Genomic DNA, 6,751 nt, shown 5'->3' with positions numbered 1-6,751 from the left:
AGAAAACTCCGCTCTCGTCAAGGCCCTCTTCTCGAGGGAAGAGGTTCAGGAATCTGGGCCCAGTGGTTCGGGTCCCGCTCGTGCTGAGGCAATGCGGAGACTCGGATCATGGGGTTTCCAGATGGAGTTCGCTGATGAGTTTGAGAGAGGTGTTTCTCTTTAACACCCGTCAGAAGCTCACGAGGGTGAGCTGCTGGACGAGGATGTGTTATCTCTACATCCTCTGATCCAGCAGCAAGTGCTCTGCTGGCACCTAGCCCAAGAGAGCAGGAGATGGCGAAGAAGAGGTACAACCTGAACTTTCACAGCCTCCCTGCCCCGCGTATGATGAGCTGTCGGGTGTTATGGAGTGCAGTTTAGCGAGGCTTCAGCTGCCATGGGAGTGTGTAAAATAAGGAGCCGTTCGCAGCAGGCTGGATCAGCGTTTCCTTTCTGGCCATAACTCCCCAGCTCCCGTTAGCCTTCCATTCCTTCCTGATCTGCATACTGAGATCAAGAAGGCATGAAATAAACCATATTCTGCACGATGATGGCTGATGATGATTTATCCCAGGACCGATGATGATATTTTCCCATTAAACGGAATGCTATTTAGAAGGTCTGGAGTCGGGCTTGGTAGTGAGCGCACCCTTTCTAGCTTTTGGGTGGTAGGCCTTCAATCGGAGAATACATTTATACCGCCGCTCTTTGAGCAGCAGTATGATCTTGGTAGGTCTTTATTATACGGTTGTTTAACTTTAGACCTCGGTTCCCTGTTTAGAAAGTATTAATGGGTATGTTTGATAGGATATTAAAATGAGGAAATTAGGACTCTGAAGTTCCCTTTTTTATAGGTAGGCTTGCATAATGTATCATAGGCTTCCTCTTGTGATAGAGTCATTAGGTTTATGTAGTAGGTGGTGCCAATCTTGGTCACCCAGTGATATAATGTTTGGATTTATCTCATAGAGAAACCTCTATTGAGGCCACCGTGCACGAGAGCTTCAAACAGGTTTTGTTCAGTGTGAGATTGCTTCCTTCAATTTGGGGGTTTTCTCCTGAGGCCACCGCTTTGTATAAAGCTCCAGATAGACCAACCAAGCGTTGGCCGTCATCGGGCCACCTGGATAGCCACCTTGTATTTGTATAGTAGGTCTCCTTTTACTTCTCAGAGTTGTTATGAGACTATAGCTTTGAACTTCAGGCATAGGATATTAAAGTGCCATCCCCACGAGGGCTGCCTTAATATTTGGCTTAGGCCATTCCAAACCTCTAGATGCGTAGGCTAGCGCAATGGCGTCCACTACCCATCGAGATAGACTCTGTTTCGTCGCAGCTCGCCCTTTAGAGCGCCCACTGAACGAAACAAAGAGCTGCTCCGACTGTCGAAAAACAGCGGAGCGGGACACATAAGCTCTTAATGCCCTGACCGGGCAAAGGGAGCTATTTCCGTCCTCAGAGGCCGGCAGAGCCGACAGGGAGATGACCTGAGCCCTGAACGGTGTGTTGAGGGACTTAGGTACGTACCCATGCTTCGGTTTCAACACGACTACAGAGTCGTTGGGCCCGAATTCCATGCAAGAAGCTCTAACTGAGAGCGCTTGCAAATCCCCTACACGCTTCACTGAAGCGAGAGCCAAAAGAAACACGGTCTTGAAAGACAGGTGCTTCATGTCAACTGAGTGAATAGGCTCGAAAGGGGCCCCTTTCATAGCGTTCAACACCGTAGAAAGGTCCCAAACGGGGACTGAAGGAGGCCTCGGAGGATTTAACCTCGGAGGAGCTCAGGAGGAACGAGGAAGGTGACATGGCGGCGCCGGGTGTGGCAGGTATAGCTGCGGCGCTTTTTGCTTATGCACTCCTCGCAAATAACTTTCTCTACATAGACACTGGTCAAATTCTGAATGACTCTTACAGTTCTAATAGCATTAAGCTCACATCAGGAGACACTGCAACAATCAAAGCCACTAAACATTTTGGACTTGGAAGATACGTTCTGGCTGTTACTTTCATTTATTCACATTTGCATAGTAAAGTTAGAAAGTACTCCAAATCGGTACTAAAATCGCAGCAGAGCCTCGCTCTAATAATTACCATCTGCCTTCTACTGTCCGGGGACATCCACCAATGCCCCGGCCCGACAACTGGGCCAACATCAGATAGCCCCCATACCATTGCATCAAATCACAGCAAGAGTACAGCAGGAAACTTACAGGTACGCAATTTTACTTTACGCCACACGTTTGAGTTAAACACTCACCTCGACTCTTCTATTTCCCCGGAGAGCGCGGCGGCACCAGTGAACAGTTGGACGGATCCATCAAGGAGTAGCGGCGAGTTTACCGGCTGCGCCGCACTGCCCTCTCCACAGCGCGGGATGCCCTCGTCAACTAGTCACTTGGGCGAGGATGCAACATTCCAGGATTGCCGTGGATCGCTGTCTCACCGGAGTTCATCGTGTGCTACATCAGAGGCCGCTATAGCGAGTAAACGGGTTTCGCCTGTCGCTGTAACGGGATCCAGTTGGGTGAAACCTACCAAGTCCATCTGCGGGTTTGCAGAAGCAGCTGGGGCTTCTGCCTCCGTGGTGAGGAGGCAGCTAGATGTTCAAACCTCGAACGAAGAAATGTGTGTCGGCCCATACCACCTGTCTCCTGGTGAAACAGAGCTGCGGGACACGTCGGACACCGTCTGTCTCGCTACGCCGGTGAGTTTTAATCCAACCAACGATCATATTCTCGAGAATCAAACACCCTGCTATGCTGCTATGGCAGATGCGGAGAGTACACAAAGACGGTGTCCCGCAGGTGTCAAAAGTTCAAATTGCGCGACAGTGAAGCAGAGGCAGCTCAAATTTTTCCAGACTGTAAATCATGCGCAAGTCATATGGAATCCGCAAACAAAACCCAAAGGAATACTAGGTGGACACCTCAACGTTAGAAGTATTCTACCAAATATAGACCAAATATGTAACTTATTAACTGACTCGAATTTGGATTTTTTATGCATTTCTGAAAGCTGGCTAAATCAATGTACTTCAACAAATCTAATTAATATACTAGGCTACAAGTGCTTTAGAAGAGATCGGGAACAAGGAAGGGGCGGTGGGGTGTTGATATACATCAGAGATCATTTTCAATGTGAAGAGGTTACCACTAATGTGAAATTGGAGGGCCTTGCACTACGAATTACTTTGTCTACAACTATGTCATTTAATTTATGTGTTCTTTACAATCCACCCTCACACAGTGTGCTTTTTTACAATGAATTCAAGAGTTTTCTTTCAAGTATGGATTGCTCTGAAAGCATAATATTGGGCGACTTCAACATAAACTGGCTAGAAAAAAATAGTAAAATTAAATTAAAAGCTCTAGTAGATAAATTTAAATATAAACAGCTTATAGACAAACCTACCAGAATCACTAGAAGTAGTAAGACGCTGATTGATCTGATTCTAACAAATAGGCCTGAAAGAATAACAAAAACCTATAACCTCATTACTGGGCTCTCGGATCATAACATGACCTTAATTGTTAGGAAATTGGGTAAAAAAACGATTGACTTATTATAACCAAGAAACAAAAATACAGAAAACAGGAATTCCAAAAGCAAAACAAAATAACTTTGAAGAAGAACTAAACCAAATCAACTGGGATAATGTTACGAAAGAGTGTAATGTGAACAAAAGTGCTGATATCTTTGTCACTACACTGAGTAATACGATAAAAAAGTTCACCAAAACATGGACAAGTAAACCAAAAAAACACTCCCTTCCTTGGTTTAATGCCGATATTTGGCACCTTATGAAAAAACGTGACACTGCACGTAAAAAGTCTCTGACATCTAAAAACGGAACAGATCATCTAATCTATACTGCACTTAGAAATAAAGTCATAAGCAATCTGCGTAAAGCCAAAACCAACTTTTTTACTAAAAAGATAGAAGAGGCCAATGGCAGTAGTTTTAAATTATGGCAACACATTAACCATTTAACCAACCCAGCGAAGAAAAAGCACAACATAATAGAGTCCATCAAAGTGGATGGCACTCTTGTCAATAACAATGAATCAATGGCAAATGTTTTTAATACTTTTTTTATTGATTCTGTGCAGGAACTAGCAAACAAATTTAAAAACAGGGTGACATGTGTTGAAGATTTAAACTTAGTTAATGTAGGCATGTTTAAAATCCAAGAGGTCTCTTCTGATAAAGTTAAAAAGATAATTACAAATATGAACAACTCTGCGGCAAAAGACATTCATAATTTAAGTATGACCTTGATTAAAAAACATCACGACAGTCTGCTACAACCAATTACATATTTAGTTAATCTCTCAATTCGATCAAATACATTCCCACAGTGCTGGAAGCCCGCTGTAATAACACCTATCTACAAGTCAGAAGGAAAGGACACACCAAACAATTACAGGCCTATTGCAATTCTACCTGTTGTGTCTAAAATCTTGGAGAAGGTAATTGCAGAACAACTCAATGAACATCTTGAGTCAAACCAGCTGCTGCATCCTCAACAGTTTGGTTTCAGGCGCAAATACAGCACTGAAACCGCTAATTGTTACTTGATAGAGAAAATCAAGGGGCCTCTAGACAAGGGGCAGGTAGTTGGTGCTGTATTTCTAGACCTAAAAAATGCCTTTGATACTGTAGATCACAAGGTGCTAATTAACAAACTCCAGCCATTCAAAATATCACCGAGTTCTCTGGCCTGGTTACAATCATATCTGGAGGGAAGGCAACAGTGTGTTAAGGTTAATGGGGTGATGTCAGCTTTTTGCCCTAATAACATGGGGGTTCCTCAGGGATCTGTACTGGGGCCACTGTTGTTCACAATGTACATCAATGACCTCCCTGATAGCTGCAAGGGTGCCAACTGCCAGCTGTACGCAGATGATACAGTCATGCATCTATCTGCAAAAACACCAGCTTTGGCAGCGCAGCAGTTGACACTTGCCTTAGTAGACATCTGTAAATGGTTAGAGTCTTCCCATTTAACCTTAAACGTGAAGAAAACTGTTGCTGTCTGTTTTTCAATTAAAACAAGACCCTCTGACAGACTTTTTGAAGTAAGCATAAATAATGAAATTATTCAAGAAGTAAAAGAGACCAAATATCTTGGAATTATTCTTGACAACAACCTTAAATTTCAAAGTCAAGTCAAATATGTTTGTAAAAAGGTCAAAACCAATTTGAATTGTTTTCGTTTTATAAGGAGGGATCTGTCTCATCAGGCCGCCATGTTATACATGCATTCAATGATTTTATCACATCTGTCTTACTGCGTCACATCCTGGTCACAAACATCTGCGTCCACACTCAAGCCGGCTGTTTCAGTGTACAAGCAGGCAGTTAAGGTATATGCCAGAAAACCTATGAGATCGCATAACTGTGACATCATTAGTAGACATAATCTTTTTACTTTCGAAAACTTTATACATTTTAGTACTCTGAAACTGGTTTTTAAATGTTTGAACAATCAGGTGTCGCCGCTGTTTTCAGCTCTCATTATTAGACGTCAGGGCTCACTCAGACCCTCCACCAGAGCCTCAGTCAGTGGGGACTGTGTTCTTCCTAGATTTACTAAATCTTTTGGTCAGTCCAGTTTCTCCTATAATGGATCGAGACTTTGGAACTCTCTGCCCACTGACTTAAAACTGCAGACAGACATGATTAGCTTTAACAGAGGTCTGAAACAATGGCTGAAGTCAAGGCAAATCTGCACACATGGTGATGCTATATGAAATGAATATTGATGATGTGTATTGTTTATATTTTTTTAAACATTGTACTGTTTTGCATATTGCATTGTTATGTTTTATGAAATACGTAGCCTCCTATGGACAAGTGTTGCAAATTAGCAGTCTTGCTATAACACTAAAAAACAATGTATCTGGTGCGTCCAATGCTGTTGTTAATGTCCATATCAAATAAATAAATAAATAAATAAACCTCCTGGCTCCTCTAAGGAAACGGACCACCAGGTCGTTTCTGCCCAGTGAATGGCCAAGCGTTGGATTAACGAACGCTGATATGGCTGCCACATAGACTTTGAGCGTGGATGGGGTTCCCCCCTTATCCAATAGCTCCTGCAGGAAGGAGAGAATCTCTGTTTCCCCGCACTGAAGTGGTGACAGACCTCGGTCTGAACACCAACCAGAGAACACCGACCATTTGGAAGCGTAGAGCCGTCTAGTAGACGGGGCCCTAGCCTGCTCGATCGTGTCTAACACTCCTCTAGGGAGGTTAGTGGGTACCCATTTATGGCCCACACATGTAGGGACCATAGATCCGGGCGAGGATGCAAAATCGAGCCCATGGCCTGCGAGAGGAGGTCCCTCCTGACTGGGATCGGCCACGGGGCAGTACTCTTCAGCCGCATCAAAACTGGGAACCAAGGTTGATTCGTCCAGTATGGTGCGACAAGAAGCACCGAGCATCCGCTTTTCCTGATTCGCTCCAGCACTTGAGGCAGGAGTGAGACAGGTGGAAAAGCATAGAGCGGACGGCGGGGCCAGACACTGGCCAGCGCGTTCGTGCTCTTCGAAAAGAATTCCGGGCAGTGAGCGTTTTCCTGATTTGCAAACAGGTCTATTTCCGCTCTGCCAAACGTTTTCCACAACAGACGCACTGTCTGTGTGTGTAGAGACCACTCTCCTGTCGGAACGTTGTTCCGTGAGAGTCTGTCTGGTCCTACGTTCAGATGACCAGGCACATGCATTGCTCTCAGCGAGCGCAGGTTGTGCTGGGCCCATACCAG

This window comes from Phoxinus phoxinus, assembly GCF_949152265.1.
Source record: "Phoxinus phoxinus genome assembly, chromosome: 19".
Taxonomy (NCBI): Eukaryota; Metazoa; Chordata; class Actinopteri; order Cypriniformes; family Leuciscidae; genus Phoxinus; species Phoxinus phoxinus.
This window is presented reverse-complemented; position numbering follows the sequence as displayed.